We start from the raw sequence: 18,032 nt of genomic DNA on the forward strand, positions 1-18,032 counted from the left end.
TGTCATAATTCATCACTACCTTGATCACAACTTTCAAAGTTGTTTTCTTTTACACTATTACAATCATTGTATTGATTATTCTTTATGCTCTCATTTCATATGTGTTCTCTCACATTTCTCCAAATTTGTCACAATAATGTTCTGTAACAATCACATACCACACTGTGTTTAGCCATTTTTTCCAACTAATGGGCACCTACTTTGTTTCCAAGTCTCTACTACAATAAAGTGTTGTTATAAATATTTTTAGTTGTGTCTTTATAGGTATGTGGGAAAAAGGCCAGTTTGGTCGGATTAAGTAGCATACAGTAAGGATGGAAAGATGGCCCAGGTTGCAAAGGTCTTTTAAATGTCAAATTGAGCTTATATTTAATCCTGGAGTCAATAGGAAGCCACTGGAATTTATCAGGTCAGATCCATGTTTTAGGAAGCCAACTTTGGCAGGTATATGAAGGATGGACTAGAATGGAGAAGAGACTGAGGCAGAAAGATGTAATGAGCTCCTTATAATAGTCTAAGCAAGAGGTGAAGAGGCCCTGAATTATGTTGGTGGTGATTTGAATGTCAGGAACAGCATGGATCTGAGAGATGTGGACATAGACACAAGACTTGACAACTACTTGGATACATGAGGACTAGGATGAGAAGTCTAGGATGACACCAATGGTATAAACTGGGATGACTAGAAAGAAGCTCAGAAAAGAGGTGGATTTGTGGGGAAAGACAATATAATGATATCTGTAATGCAAATCACAACTCATCCATACCTGCTCATTCTGTACCACCTCTATTTCACCAAAACCAAAAAGAGGCAACAGAGCTCATATTTGCTGGCCCCAATCTAGAGCCTATTTTCCAAGAGGCACCTGCCAAATCCAGGAGGTGAGGTGGGGCAGGGAGATGAAGAAATCTACACTAGGGAGGGATGAAGGAGAAGGGAGAGCAGCTGCTGCTCTGGTTACCCAAATCTAGTTGTTAGAATTGGTGGAGACAAGTCCCACAATAGACTATTTTAGGGAGGGTATGATGTGACCCATCTTCTTGCCTTCTGATTAGCTGATCACAAACCCCTGCGAGTCACATCATGGACCCCCAGGAGGCCTGGACCCTACTCTGGAAACCTCTGCTACTACCAAAATTAATTACATGCCATCTGCCTTTCATATATTGTCTGCCTCCTTGCCTATAATGGTTCTGGAGCCACCTAGGTGAGCTGGGGCAATTTACTTAACTCCCTTAAGTCTTCTTGTTCATATCTGCAAAATGAGAGAGTTGAAGTAAAAGGCCTCTAAAGTCTCTTCCCACTCTAGCTCTAACTAGGAACCCATGCTCAAGTTGTTCCCAATACCTGGAATACTCCTCCCAACCTCCACTTGTTGAGTATCTAAAACTCCCTTTTAAAAAACAACTCCCCTAATAGAAATAGAAAAGAAAACTCCCCTAACACCCCCATCAATGATAACCTTGGACCTCACACTATTTTTTCGCTCAAAGCAGTACAACGTGGAAAAAGAGTGCTGAACTTAGGGTTCAAGGCCTTGGATTCAAACTCCCCTCTGTTATTTCCTAGCTATGTGACAGTGGAGAATTCACTTAGCTACTCTCAGTCTGTTCTTCTGTAAAATGTGAGGATTGGACAAGATATCTTTAAGGTCTCTTCCAAATCTAAGTTGATGATCCTAAAAAAATAGCATGACCCTATATGATATGATCCTATCTAATGCACCTATCTTGTAACATTGTATATTATAGATATCTGTATATGGGTCAAGATTAAGCTCCATGTGGATAGGGACTGTCTTACCTAAGCATTGTATCTTCCTCAGCCCAGCACAGAATTGTTGAATAACAGGAGAGACCTCTTAAGGATAGTAGATTTGGATAGTTGACAGCAGAAAGTCAATTCTCCTACTCCAGTTTCAGTTGGTAGATTTCCTGGCTCACATCCAATCCTCTACTTCCCTTAACAAAATCCACAGACCTGCTGGTCTAACTTTTTCCTCTTTCCCTCTTCCTGAGAAGAGGCCACCACCTCCACCAGACAGTTTTATTTTCCTCTTGGCTTGTCTGCAGACATTGGTTTCCATTTCCCCTCAAAGGAGAGAGAAAGAGAAAGAGGAAAGGGGGTAGAGTGGGGATATGGTGGAGGGTGGGGGAGGACATAGGGCAGTTGACTGTACCCTCCTATGTTTTCTTTGAAACTTGAATGTTTCTGGCAGGGGTTTATTTATTCCCTTTTTTTGAGATTCTGCCTCTTGTTTCTTATTCTGGCCTTGCTCTGATCCTTGAGCTGACCAACTACACCCCTGCTGTGAGCCTGCCTTATGAGTCTAACTAAAAAACCTCTGAGGCCCCTTCCAGTTCTCAAATCCTGTGATTCTGTGATCTTGAATTCAAAGGAAACAGGAAACAAGCTAACTGTTCTACTCACAGCTTGCATGCCCTAACCATGTACACACCAATACATAAAAAGGTATTCATAGACCCTTCCTGATACCAAGTGGGTCTTTACTCTGGAAAACTCTCCCGCAACTACAGGCTCAAATATCTACCTATTCATGCACTCACACCCTTAAACACAGTCACCTGCTTCAGACACTTAAGACCTCTACATATAGACACATTACAACATCTCTATCCATTTGTGTCCCTGAACATATCTCAAGATGCACACAAATACACCTCTGCTTTCGTATGGACACATAAGACAACACTTTGTGCCTCAGGATCTGTGGAGTAAAGGATGTACATTAAAACCAACCAAACTAAGTCTATAAAATACAAAGTTACAAAAATAAAAATACAAAGAAATACAAAGTATTTGTAATGATAAACAAGAAATAGAGTGGTTTTTTTTGGGTTTGGGGTAATTGGGTTTTTTTTGGCAAAGCAGTAAAAATCACAGGCATGTGCTGTGATAATTCCTGCTGTGATTAACTCTCAGTTACAATTATAACACACGTTTTAGCTGTGCCAAATCTCAGAGGCTTCAGAGGCCATCAAACAAAATCCATACAGTACCTAACCTAGAATCCACTCTATAATATCCCAGCCAAGCAGTCATTCAGGCTTTGCTTGAGGACCTCTGGTGAAAGGGAACACATTATTTCCCAAAACAGCCTATTCTACTTTGAGACTGTATAAATTGTTAGAATTTCTATCTTTATATCAAGTCTAAATCGTCCTCTTTGCAATTTCCAACCATAGATCCTAGTTCTGTCCTTTGGAGTCAAGTAGAACAAATCCAGTCTCTCATTGCCATGCCAGCCCTTCAAAGACATAAAGATGCTATTCTGTCCTCTTCTAAGTCTTTTCTTCTGTAGGCTAACTTCAGCTGACCTTAGTACAGCATAATGTCAAAAGCTCTTCATCTTCCTGAACACCCTCCTTTGGACAGTCTTAAGCTTATCAATGTCCTTCCCGAACTGTGGTTCTCAGAATTGAACACAACACTCCAGCAATTGTCTAACTAGAGCAGAGAACAACAAGATTCCTGTAGTTCCATGCTCACTGCTACCCTTAATTCTTCCTAATATCGCATGAGTTTTTTTGGCTGCTGTATTATACTGTTGATTCATATTGAACTTGTCTACTTAAATCAGGTCCTTTTTAAAGTGCTACCTAAGCTACATACTCTACTCATCCGGATCTTGTAAAGTTTATTTCTGGACCCAAATATAAGATTTTTATTTACCCTTGCTAAATTTCAGAGTGAGAGAGGGAAGCAGTAGGGGTGGAGGAAGAGAAATACAGAGAAAAGAAGAGGAGAAGGAGAAAAAGGAGGAGTGGGAGAGGGAAAAAGAAAGGAGGGGGGGAGGCGGAGAGAGAGGGAGAGAGAAATTAGGATGAGTGAAATGAATGGTTTCCAGTATATTAATGTACCTGGCAGATAGGAGCACCTAGCCACTGGATAGGCTGAAGAATTGTGAAAAAACTTGAAACTTTTAATCAACCAGCTAATCTACAGGCTTTTATTATATACCTGCCATGTACCAAGCATTGTACTAAGTGCTAGATATATAAATAAAAAGAATGAAATAACCCCACTCTCAAGGAGTTTACATTCTGATAGGGGAGACACTGAGTACATATATAGAATAAATATAAAGAGAATAAATACAAATAAACTCAAAGGTTAAATACAAGGTAGTTGGAAGAAGCCCCTAGTGTTTGGGGGTATCAGGAACGGTTTAATGTAGAAGGTAGAGCTTGAACTGAATCTTGAAGAAAAAGAGAGAATCTATGAAATGGAGGTGAGAAGGAAGGAAAATCCAGGTGTAGCAGGTGGCCATCAGATAGAACATACCCAACTTGTCATTCCCTGGTTCCAGTTGACTATGTGGAAACTTTAAGGCTTGTCTGTTTAATGTGGTTGTACATATATAACCTATATCAGATTTCTTGCTGTCTTGAGGAGGGAGATGTGAAGGGAAGGAGGGAGAAAAAATTTAGAATTCAAAATCTTATAAAAAGTGAATGTTGAAAATTATCTTTATGCATAATTAGAAAAAATTAAAAATTGGGAAATTGGGAAAATTGGGGGAAAAAAAGAAAGAAACCTTAAGGCCTGATTCTGCCATGCAGATGCTGTGAAGTCTTGGCATTTTGGTATGATATAGCAAGCCCTGAGTGGTCCTATTCATGACCGTAGCAAGAAAAGAGGGTGCTATGTCTGGTAAAAGAAGAAATAGTTCCAGGATCACCTTCTTCGCTGCTGTTCTCTTATGTAGTAGGTAGTGCACTCACCTCTAGACTTCTCATAAGGGTAGGAGGATGTCTGTACCCTTTCTCTTCACTCCCACATGGAGAATTGATTCAACTAGGAGTTAGGATGCTTAGACCTAGTTTGTCTTTAAATTTCCTTTCCTAAGTAGGTGATAGAGCATCATCTTTTAGGTAGATATGTCCAAGCTTGGAGGCAATCTTGTGAGTTTGAGGGGGCCAAAGGTCGCATAGGGTCATTGCTAAATGGAGAAAGAAAAAGAGTCCCTGGCAATTTCTCCAGAACTCTTGAAGAAAATTAGTCCAAACCTAGCTGCAGACCTCTCAGGAGTTTGGACAGTGCAGAGCCCAGGTAAAATGTAAAATGCCTAGTTATCAGACCTCCAAGATCATTTATGTTCTGATGAGGTTTAAATATTGGCCTTCCAGTAGATTATAAAATCAGTTATGTTGTTTACATCATTCTTTTAAATTTGTGCTGTGGGTCTTTTATGTTTGACATTTCCTTTGTGTGTACTAAAAAATTACCTGACATTTACTTCTTCTATTCTTGGAAAAACTCTAGAGGTGAACCATAATCTAAGCTATGTTTTCCCAGGGCACTGAGGGGGTTTAATGAACTGAAGAGTATGAGAACAGGTAGTCTAACCCCTTCTCATTGGAGGCCAGGCTGCCCAGAACCAACTTCATCAACATATCATGCTTGAGTACAGAACAAGTAATAGGACACAACCCAAACCTGTTTCCCGGTAGTAGTTCCTTAAAGTTAGATTTGTATTGGGGACTGCTAGTGCAAAGACATGAGAGTACTGTGTGTGAAGAGCAGAGAAAAGACCCGTTTGCCTAGACTGTAAAATATAGGAAAGGGAGTGATGTACAATAAAGCTATAAAGATAGTTTGGGGGTAGGTTATGAAGGACTTTAAAGGTTAAACAGGAATTTATGTTTTATTGTGGAGGTAATAGGGAACCACTAGAGTTACTTGAGTAAGGGAGTGGCATGGTCACATTTATACTTAAGGAAAATCACTTTGGCATCTGTGTAGAGAAATGGATTGGAGTGAAGAGATTTGAAGCAGAGAAATCACTTTGGAAGTGTCAACAAGCAATCACAACATCACAAAACTTTATGTAAGAACTAGGTTTATTATAAGAGAAATGAACATGCACTTGGAACCCCAAGCCACAATAGAATTCATAATCCATATAGAAGTTTGCATATTTATGACAGTACAACAAAGGGAGGAGGAGAAAACAGAAATCTCCTCCTAAAGGGGCATGACATGGGAAGGGGACAGGTGCAGCAAAAGTGGGAAAAGGACAAAACCCCTCCCAAAGGGGAAGAGCAAAGCGATAGCAAAAGCAGCATTCTTTTCCCTTGGGAACTGCTAGACCACAAAAATATGATGGTCTTCTTATCTACAAGGGTCCCAGTTGCACAAGCAGTTTCTCAGTCTGGAGCAGGTGGATTAGAGCCTGTCTTGACTCCCAAGGACACACAGGGAGTCCAGCTTGGAGTACAAACAACAAATTATGTCAGCTGAGGTGGGGGGAGGGGGGTGCTTCATCCTTCACACATTCAGGACCTCCTGCATATTCTGAGTCCAATATTTCTAGAAAATATGGCCACTCAAAAGGCATATTAAGTTGGATTCAGGACAACAGAAGTCATTGCTAAAGTTTAGGTGACTGATGATAAGGGTACAAATTGAGGTGGTGGCTGTCTGACTAGTGAGATGTTGTGGAGGTGAAAATGGCCAGATCTGGCAAATGATTGGATTATGTAGAGGGAGTAGAAGTGTGAACATGGGCTCTGTAATGCTTTTACTAACCCACTGATTATCCTAGAGCATCCCTTTTTCACAGGGGAACCAGACAAGGGCATAGATGCCCAGGGCTGCTTGACATACCAGTGATCTTTTCCAAAGTAAATTTTAGCTGAACTCAGATGCCTTCGACTGCTGAAACCAGCCTTGACCAACTCAGAGAGAAAAGCAAGCATCTTGATTTCTGACTTATCTAAGGGGAAGCAGACATCTCTGGCTCCTGACTTATTTAAACAGTAACAAACGCCCTGCTTTCTGATTTATTGTATTTACAAGTATTACAAGTATCTTTTCCCCAAACCCCTACTTCCTGCCTGACTTCCCAATTTGTTGTGTTTCTCCCTTAATCCTGAAAGCCATAAATACCTCAAAAAGTCCTACATACCTTAAATATGGGTAAATATTTCATCTTTTCCCACTTTCATCTGAGCAGATGGGAACATTGTTTCACGGCTCCATCTTGCAAGTTTCTTCTTCTCAGCAATAAATGCAGTTATAATCTTTGTAAACTGTGATTGATCTCTGTTACGTTCCATGCCCCCCTTTTGACCCTTGGGTTTCTTGCATTTTAGCAATTCACAGGGGTTTTTACTTTAACAGAAGTCAAGGGTAATGCTAAGGTTGTGAACCTGAGAAACTGGTCAATGGTAGTACCTTTGACAGAAACAGGAACAGTTTGGCCCAGCTTCTTCACTATCAGGATCCTTCCCTGTCACCTTAGTGTTCCCCCATTAGCATATCAAGACCCAGGCCCTATGCCCCCTTATTTTCAAACAATGATACCATATCTACCCCTGCTTTGGTGGGCCGATTTGGTATCAGACTCTGGGCATGCCTAACTCCCCTAAAGAGAGGACTGCCCTAAATCCATTTGAGCCCTTATAGAAATCTCTTCATACTCCCTGGCACCATGCTCTCCATATAAGGATAATTGGTGATCCTGTCCCTTAACCCCTTAACTATTTCTAGGTGTCTGTATTAAATAAACCTGCTTGCTTTTCCTGCTTTCTTAAGTCCCTCACTGAGAATTCTTGATATGTCCAACCTTTGGCACTGTGTTAGGACTCCTTCCCTTTCCTTCTCCCCAACTAAGCCTTTCCATCTTCCCTATATGTATCTTCCATCATTAGAATATAAGCTACTTAAGGATAGAGACTTCTTTTGTTTGCTTACATTTAATTCTCTGTCCCTAGCACAGGTTCCTAGTACATAGTAAACACCTAATAAATGCTTTTTTGTTAATCAGGTATTCGTTTCCAATTTGCTTTCTTATTGTGTGCTAAGCTGTTGCCTTTATATTCTAGGTTGCTTTTTCTCAATATAAAAGTTAGGTTAATCTACAATGCATATTTGAAGAGTATAAGAAGGGGAGGGTAACTGGAGTTGTTTAATTAGCTAAAAGACTCCCTTTCCAGCTCAGTGGAAAGGGATGTCACTTAGATGTCATCTGGGTGCAGTGATTAAGTCACTGATTTTTATTTCTATTAATAACTCCATATTTCTCTCAATATTCACTCTAAAATGGACTGTAGGCTTTTTTTTTTCTCCTGGAAAAAAGCAGTACCATTCCTCCAGTTTTCCTCTAGAAGAAGCAGGCTGTTGTAAATTGGGTCTGGCTTATTAAGAGATTACAGTGCTCAGGAATTAGGTACTAAGAAATTTCCCTTCCCTCCAGGCTCCAGAAAGAGAGAGATGCTTGGAGGTAGGGAGGAAAGGAGAGGGTGCTTGCTAGAGTTGGCCCTAGTGGTTGGAAGTAGATGTGGTCCAGGAAGATTCAGTTCTTGCTCCAGTCCCAGAAGGAAAGGGACTGAGCAGAACCTGCGTCATCCTCCTTAGTCCTAAGTAATTTCAGCCTCAATAGGGAAAAGAGAGATTAGAAGAGAGCTAATGTAAGACTGGAGGTTCACTACAAGAAAAGTAGTCAAGGTGCCATGTGCCCCAAACAGAGGAAAGATTAATCTAGGTATGTGGGTGTTGTGGAGGGGATTTCAAATGAATTAAGGCTCAAGGGGCTTCTAGCAGAATGGTTTCAATATAAATTTGAGAGAGTACCTGGAACACATATTGGAAAAGATCCTTCTTCAAGGAAATAAGAGAACAAATGTAACCCGAACCTGGATATGGACAATCACAATAACCACGAGGATAGAGGAATGAAATAGAGTTTGTCCAGAAAAGATGGATTAATGTTTTAACTCTATGCCCAACTAATTGAGTAATGTTAAATTGTATTCCTGTAATGTACCGATGATTCCCTCTTACAGATATGTAGTGTATGATTGCATATGCCAGACTGCACTAGACATGGTTATTGAAAGGAAAATTCTTCATTTCACCCTGATTAATGAGGCAAAACTCAGGACAAAGAGAATTAGAAGTTTATTATAAATACATCAAATTAGCAACATGTTAACTGGCTGATCGATCAGGATCAGCAATGGCTTGAAGGTGGGGCCAGTTTTAATAGGTAACTTTAAGACAATCCAGATAGGTCCACCTCCCCAAGGTAGCGAGGAGAGAATTTGCAGGTAGGGGTACAAAGATCATTTTGCTACGTGACCAATATCATGGGACTGGGTGACACCTCCCCCAACACTGATTGACAAGCAGGGTTGGGAACAGTGGGTCACTGAGTCAACAAAACTTTCACTAATGGTCCAGGAAGGACACTGTAGAGGAAGAGAAACTGGTCATGGATTCCAATAATCCAGTATTAAGAAGAAATTCCCATCGGTTTCCAAGTCTTGTTTATTCCACATCCCTCACTTTAATCCTCTTCCTTACACCTGCCCAGCCACCACTCTGTATTGTAATAATGTCATAATTGGGCTTCTTGAGTCTAGTTTCTTCTCTCTCTGTTCACTGTCACTAGGTAGTGCAGTATATAGAGCCCTGGGCCTGGAGTCAGGGAGACCTGAGTTCAAATCCAGCCTCAGGTGCCCACTAGTTGTGGCAAGTCACTTAATCTCTGTTTACCTCAGCTTCAGGATTACAGTATGTGCTCAGCACAGTGCCAGGCTCCATATAAATAAATGCTTATTCCCTTCACTTCTTTCTGTCTTCAACCCATCCTCCCAGGGACCAAAATAATCTTGGCAAAGAACAGGCAGAGATCTGATCTGTGCTCCCCTGCTTAAAAAATCTTCAGTGATGAATGCTGCGTAATCTTAATGGATAAGTTTGGCCTCCAAAGAAAAGATGAAAAAATATGACTCCTTCCCAGAGGTGGGGAGGACTATGGGTATGAAATATTTGTATACTGTCTGACATGGCTAATGGATTGATCAGTTTTGCTGAACTGTTTGTCTTTTCTCCATTAGTCTACTGTCAGGCAATGTGCTAAATGCTAGGGACACTAAGAAAAACAAAAATATGTTCCTTGCCCTTAAGGACTTAATTCTAATGGAAGAGTACACATATCAAAAATGGTATGTACAAGACACACACAGTGCAAATGGAAAGAAATCTGAGAGGAAAGGGTGGAGTTGAGGAGGGGGAAACTAGGAAATGCCCTTTGCAAATCCCTTCCCGGGATTTGAGGGGATATCTAACCCTAACTCCAGCCCTAAGAGCCTCTATTTTCAGTCATACACTAGTCCCCCATTTCATCTTTGTTACAAAGAACAACTCACCAAGTAGGAGATGGGGGAAGAATATATTCAGAAATAAAGGTAATATAAAGATTAAAAGATATCAATCAAAATTTTAAATTTTAAATCAAAAAAAGATTTCAGTGGCTCCTGATTGCCTCTAGGATAAAATACGATCTCCTCAGCCTGGGACTCAAAACCCTACACAAAACCTGGCTCCAACCTACTTCTTCAGATGTTTCATATTACTCCCCTTTATGCACTCTATAGTTCCACCAAATTGGGCACACATATAATCACTCCCTGAATATCTCTCTGCCTTCTCAATCTGTCGCTGACACTTGAAATGCAATATTTCTTCTCAATGGGGTCTCAGAATCCTTATCTTCCTTGAAGATTCAGCTTAGCTGCCACCTCCTCCCAGAAGTCCTCCCTATCTCTCCAATTGTTAAAGCTTTCTTCTTCAAATTACTTCTCTGTATGTGTGGTGTGTGTGTGTGTGTGTGTGTGTGTATCATTATCTCCAAAGTCCCTTAAGGGAAGGACCTCTTTCATCCTATCATCAATGCCTTATACTTAATAAGTTTGACCATGGTGCACTTGCCTTTTAAGGCATTTCTTAACCAACTCTTACTCAGCTTGGGTGAAGTATTTCCATGACTCGTTTGAGTTGGAAATGAAGATGTGCTTTATGAGTAACAAACTACAAAAACTGGGTATTGCTATGAATCCTCACAAACACTAATTAGCTCATTCACCAAGTTCTACTTGGTTTCTCCCCTGACATTTCAGGCTCAATTTTCTCTGCAGAAATTACATAGGGGTCAGAAAATACTAATTCAGATAAGTGGTACAATATGAACTCTGACTAATCACCATTAATTATAGCTCACTAGGATCTAGGGTTTATACCCAGGGAGTACTGATTCCTTGTGAGAGTTCAACAAGATATTCATACTTCCCAAGGTCACAAACCCAGGTGCCAATACAGAATTGTGCAATCTCTCTACTCTAAGTGACCACACCCCAGTCATATCCAGGTACTCTTCCTCACACACACCTGTACTGACTCACCCTCCTTTAGGCTTAATGAGTAACTAATTACTTTCTTTCCATGCCTCAGTCAAAAGAACACATGCAAGTAACTGCTTCATATTCCATGATAAACACGTCCAGGGCCCTGATTTCTGTACCACACCTAAACAGCCTACGATCACCTGCTGTGCTCACTGGCCTGGAAAGAACATGCTGACACTCTTAAGTAAACCCAATCACCACCACCACCCCCACCACGCCCCAGGCAAAACTAACAACAGACTATAAGCAACTCTGTCGGTGCCCTCTTCCTGAAACACTTGTGTTGTTCAACTGGGGTCCTCAGAGTCTAAGTACAGTATACAAGAATAAAATTTGGTATTGTGGTATTCTAATCATATAAAATTTACAACACAAAGTAACCTGATAAATATTTAGTGACATAACAATTAGGCATAAGTGATAAGAGGTATGCTTAATAAACTAATTAGTATTACTTTCTTCAGAGATTCAAACCTTTTTTTATTTTTTCAGATCAGCTGAGGATAGTTTCCTCACTTATAAAATGAGAGACTGGACTACATTAACTCTGAGGTCCCTTCCAGCTCTAAATCTACAATTCTAAGGAAGTTGGTGGACAAAGAAACTTTTCTGAAGCTCCTCTAAAGATCCTTAGATTGACAATGCAGAGATACTGAGGCTTCTCCCTTCTCTAGCAGAGGGTGACTACTTGGCTATCCTTACTAGCAGGTTTGGGTTCCCCTCAGTGTTGGGAATGAGTACAGCACAAAATTAATTTAGGGTTGGCTGCTTCCCTTGATGAGAGTGATTTACAATATAGCTGCTTTAAAATGTGTGAAGGGCTTTTCTTCTAACAACCCTGTGAAGTAGGTATTCCCTTCATTTTACAGGTGAGAAAGCAGAAAATCAGAGAGGTTAAGCTGCTTGATCTGCTCACACACAACCAGTTGTTATTAGACAAGATCTGAACCCAAATCATCCCCAACCCCAATTACAATAAGAGTTATTTGGGCTGGTTGAACTAACCAGTGGGCTCTGATTCCTCAAGAAGGAGAGACACTTGGAATGCTGATTGCTACAACAGTTTATTAGCTTTTCAGTAGAAGTTTCAGAGGTGGAAATGGACTGAAGAGTCCAGTTCAGTGGTGCAGCAGGTATACACACATGCAGTAATCAGGAGGAAGGTACAGGGTGGTGGTCTGAGTAGGAGGATAGAGAGCCTTTATTCTCACTGAGTCACAAGGACCTTCTTCCCATGTACTGTCAGTGTCTTTAGGTGGAAAGTGTCTCAGTACTGTTAGAGTCCGGGCATTTTATTCCCTCAGCTTCTGCCTGTGGATTTTTAGAATGATAGCAGCCTTCCTGCCTGTTACCAGAACCCCCAACAGCCCATTATCCCTAAGAGTGAAGGCCCCATTTATTTTAAATATTACTTTAAGATTTACAAAATACTTCAAATGAGAAAATATATGTAAATTGATTTGTTGACTTTAAAATGCCATATATGTTACTTATTAGTATTATTATTATATACATTTTCTCATTTGATCCTTCTAACAACCTGTGAGGTAGGTATACAAGTATGATTATCCTCATTTTATTGAAAAGAAGACAGATGCTGACTTCTGACACAGCTGCTATGTCTGCAGTCACACAGATGGTAAGGGAGTATGATTCAAATCCAAGGTTTTTTTCACTTTAATCAGTCAATCAAAAGCCATTGAGAATACAATGACAAAAGACAGTCCCTGCCCTTAAGGACCTTATATTCTACTTGGGGAGACAACATACAAAAAATATACAAAATAGACATATGGTTAATTGGGGGAAGGGGGCATTAGTAGAAGGGAGGATCAGGGAAGGCCCTGTATTGGAGGTAATATTAGATCTGAACCATGAAGCAAACTAAGAGTTCTAAAGGTGAAGGTGATGGAGGAGCACATTCTAGAAATGGTAGATCACCTATGCAAAAGGTATGGAGAAAAGAGATGGAATGTCTGTATGAAGATGTCTACCTGAAAGTTTGGTTAAAAAGGCAAACAGGGCCTTCTTGGGGGGTGGAGCCAAGATGAGGCTGGAAAGCAGGGACTTGCCTGGGGCCCTCCCCCAGGACCCTACAGACACCGATAAAAAATGACTCTGAACAAATTCTAGAACTGCAGAACCCATGAAATAGGAGAGGGAAGCAGGGCTCCAGCCCAGGACAGCCTGGATGGTCACTGGGTAACGTCTATCACATAGAGCTGGGGGCAGAGCAGAGCCCAGCATGGGCTGCGCCCAGACCAACCAGACCGGGAGCTGGACTGAACAGGCCCCAGCGCCCTGAATCAGTGAGCTGTGGCAGTTACCAGACTTCTCAACCCACAAATACCAAAAAGAACAGAGAGGGTTAGTGGCAAAAGCTGCTGGGACAGAGTGGATGGAGTTTCAGGTTCGACCACCCCAGGGCATCGGAGGTGATGCAATTACAAAACTACAGCTGCAGTTGCTTCTGGCCCCAGGCCCACCTGGTGGGGGGAATTAAGTGGCAGATCAGAGCAGGAGTGCAGAGCCTGCTTAAGATCTGAGTCCAGTCCGGGTTGGCGGTTCTTGGGGAAGGAGGAGTACTGGTGCGGCAGAGCTTGCTGTGTAGAAATAGCTCTTAAAACAACAGCACATCCCCTCAAGCTTGGGACAAAGTACTCTCTACTCTACAAGCAGTCATACCCCCACAAAAAAAACTCAAGGGTCAAGCAGTTGGCTGGGAACATAGCCAGGCATCGAAAACAGACACAGATTCAGACTCAGACCTTGGAATCTTTCTTTGGTGACAAAGAAGACCAAAACATACAGCCAGAAGAAGTCAACAAAGTCAAAGAGCCTACATCAAAAGCCTCCAAGAAAAACATGAACTGGTCTCAGGCCATGGAAGGGCTCAAAAAGGATTTGGAAAAGCAAGTTAGAGAAGTAGAGGAAAAATTGGGAAGAGAAATGAGAATGATGAGAGAAAATCATGAAAAACAAGTTAATGACTTGCTAAAGGAGACCCAAAAAAAATACTGAAGAAAACAACATTTTAAAAAATAGACTAACTCAAATGGCAAAAGAGCTCCAAAAAGCCAATGAGGAGAAGAATGCCTTGAAAGGCAGAATTCGCCAAATGGAAAAGGATGTCCAAAAGACCATTGAAGAAAATACCACCTTAAAAATTAGATTGGAGCAAGTGGAAGCTAGTGACTTTATGAGAAATCAAGATATTATAAAACAGAACCAAAGGAATGAAAAAGTGGAAGATAGTGTGAAATATTTCACTGGAAAAACCACTGACCTGGAAAATAGATCCAGGAGAGATCATTTAAAAATTATTGGACTACCTGAAAGCCATGATCAAAAAAAGAGCCTAGACATCATTTCTCAAGAAATTATCAAGGAGAACTGCCCTAATATTCTAGAGCCAGAGGGTAAAATAGAAATTGAAAGAATCCACCCATCACCTCCTGAAAAAGATCCCAAAAAGAAAACTCCTAGGAATATTGTCACCAAATTCCAGAGCTCCCAGATCAAGAAGAAAATACAGCAAGCAGCCAGAAAGAAACAATTTGAGTATTGTGGAAATACAGCAGGATAACACAAAGATCTAGCAGCTTCTACATTAAGGGATCAAAGGGCTTGGAATATGATATTCTGGATGTTAAAGGAGCTAGGATTAAAACAAAGAATCACCTGCCCAACAAAACTGAGTATCATGCTCCAAGGCAAAACATGGATTTTCAATAAAATAGAGGACTTTCAAGCTTTCTCAATGAAAAGACCAGAGCTGAATAGAAAATTTGACTTTCAAATACAAGAATCAAGAGAAGCATGAAAAGGTAAACAAGGAAGAGAAATCATAAGGGACTTACTAAAGTTGAACTGTTTTGTTTACATTCCTACATGGAAAGATGATGTGTATAATTCATGAGACCTCAGTATTAGGGTAGCCGAAGGAAATACACACACACACACACACACACACACACACACACATATATATATATATATACATATATATATATATGTATATATATTTATATATATGTGTATATATATATATGTATATATATTTATATATATACACATATGTGTTTATATAGACAGAGGGCACAGGGTGAGTTGAATATGAAGGGATGATATCTAAAAAAATTAAATTAAATTAAGGGATGAGAGAGGAATATATTGAGAGAGGGAGAAAGGGAGAGATAGAATGGGGTAAATTATCTCTCTAAGAAGTGGCAAGAAAAAGCAGTTCTTTGGAAGGGAAGAGGGGGCAGGTGAGAGGAAATGAGTAAATCTTGCTCTCATTGGATTTGACCTGAGGAGGGAATAACATACACACTCAATTGGGTATCTTACCCAACAGGAAAGAAGGAGGAAGAAGATAAAAAGGGGGTGTGGTATGATGGAAGGGAGGGCACATAGGGGGAGGAAATAATCAAAGCAAACACTCTTGCAAAGGGACAGGGTCAAAGGAGAAAACTGAATAAAGGGGGATAGGATAGGAAGGAGCAAAATATAGTTAGTCTTTCACAACATGAGTATTGTGGAAGGGTTTTGCATAATGATACACATGTGGCCTATCTTGAATTGCTTGCCTTCTTAGGGACAGTGGGTTGGGAGGGAAGAGGGGAAAGAATTTAGAACTCAAAGTTTTAAAAACAGATGTTCAAAAAAAAAAGTTTTTGCATGCAACTAGGAAATAAGATATACAGGCAATGGGGCATAGAAATCTATCTTGCCCTACAATAAAGTGAGGGAAAATGGGATGGGGAGGAGTGGGGTGACAGAAGGAGGGCTGACTGGGGAACGGGGCAATCAGAACATATGCCATCTTGGGGTGAGGGGAGGGTAGAAATGGGGAGAAAATTTGTAATTCAACATCTTGTGGAAATCAATGCTGAAAACTAAAAATATTAAATAAATGAATAATATTTTGAAAAAAATACAACCCAGGATATCTGTGTTTTCTTTACCATTAACCTACCATAACATAGAAAATAGCCATTAAATATTAAGATAAGAAAAGTCCCATTGTTCAAAATAGTGTCTTGTCAAGGTACCTTGTACTTGGTAGTCATTGACAGAAGAATACTCTGGTCAGCTTCACCTGGCCTTGTAGTATTGACACAGGAAGGGGCATTTTGAGTTCACTCAGACAGCGAGGCATGTCTATTATGGCAAAATATTGCAAAGCATTGTGGTAGATTTAACTCAGAGTGGGCCACAATGCCTCTTCTGATTGGCCAATCCAGGTTTTAGGCCTTTCTCAGGTCTTGGGGGCTCAAAATGGTTTGGGGAGAGGTCTACAAAGAAGGCCAGTTTGGTTGGACTATAAAGTGCTAAAAGAAAATAACATATGGAAAAGTAGGTTGGGGAAAGATTGTAAAACAGTGCAAAACAAAGGCATTTGTATATGATCCTAGAGCTAATAGGGAGCCACTGGAGTATTTTACAAATACTACTTTGACAGCTGTGTGGAAGATGGATTGATGAGGGCACACTTTAGGTAGGAAAATCAATTAGAATACTATTGCAATAGTCCATAAGAAAGGCAGTGATGGCCTCAATTATGGTGGTGGCTGAATGAGTGGAGAGGAGTAAAGCAAGAAAGGTTTTAGAGGTAGAACCAACAGGACTTGGAAATGCATTGGATATGGAAGATTAGGGAGAAGGAGGAATCAAGGACATCACTAAGGTTGCAAACCTATATGACTTAAAGAATGATGGTTCAGCCCTCTCTTCCCTTAGCCATACATCAAGATGGCAGCCTGTCTCTTAACTCTTCTGCTTAGGCGGCTCTCAGGCCTCACACCTGTCAGAGGTGTCCACTGGATGCAGGCTACTCCCTGGACACTACGCACCAAAGCTCCTCCTGAAGAAGAATTTCCCATTCCTGTCTCCCTCTATCAGGATGCTCCTTGGGAATATCTGGAGACAGAAGAATACCTGGCTTGATATGGCTCCTGTCCAGTCTGGGCTGATAAAACCACAAAGGTGGCATCCTACCACAACAAACCCATAAGACATGCATTTGAAGGAACAAAGTTGCTGGGAACCCTTGCCCTATCTATTGGGATCAGAAGCTCCAGGTGGATTTTAGAAAAGTGAAACTCTTGGAGCAATTTGTCTGTGCTCCCACAGGTGTTATCTTCCATGCCCCATACACAGGTGTTGGTATGAAGCAGCATAAGAAGCTGACAGAGGCTATCCTGAAGGCCAAAGACCATGGTTTTCTCAGTTACCACTGAGAAAACTGGTACAGCCACAGGATACTGATTTCAGCAACTCCCATGGAGCTGTGGGCTGTACCCCAATGGCTCTTGCCCTAGCTGCAGGTGCCTCCTGGTAGTCATGATACAATTGGCAGCAGACATGTGAGAGAGAGCTGGCCCATCTTTGACATCTATATCGAGGCCACCTTAAGGAAGAGAGTGGACCCCCACCAGAGATGATGCCCATAGTTCCATCTCAAACTAATATTCTCACTGAGGGAGAGGAATCTACCAGTGTCCACTGGAAAGGAAGTGATCAATGTACTTTGTGGTGCTCCAGAGCTTAAGGATGGATGTTAGAAAGTCCTGATGCCTAAACTGAACTAATTCTTATCCCTTCCCTTTTTAGAAATGGGTAGAGATAATGGCAAGCTCTGACCTAGAAGAAAAGAGAAAACAGGGAGTAGGTAAAATGAAGCATGTCTGAATAAGTGTTTTTGGTCAATTTCCTTTTAAGCTGCCCCCCCCATATTTTTAAGTTGCAGAGGTAGGGGGTGCCTAATTTGTCAAGTCAACCCTTTATAATAAAAATTCTTTTATTTAAAAAAGAAA

General features: G+C 40.9%; 1 pseudogene; it reads left to right on the top strand.

Moving 5' to 3' along the window:
* Positions 1 to 16,953: 16,953 nt before the first annotated feature.
* LOC118851183 lies at positions 16,954 to 17,767 on the top strand (annotated as a pseudogene).
* Positions 17,768 to 18,032: the final 265 nt, after the last annotated feature.

This window comes from Trichosurus vulpecula, chromosome 5 (assembly GCF_011100635.1).
Source record: "Trichosurus vulpecula isolate mTriVul1 chromosome 5, mTriVul1.pri, whole genome shotgun sequence".
Taxonomy (NCBI): Eukaryota; Metazoa; Chordata; class Mammalia; order Diprotodontia; family Phalangeridae; genus Trichosurus; species Trichosurus vulpecula.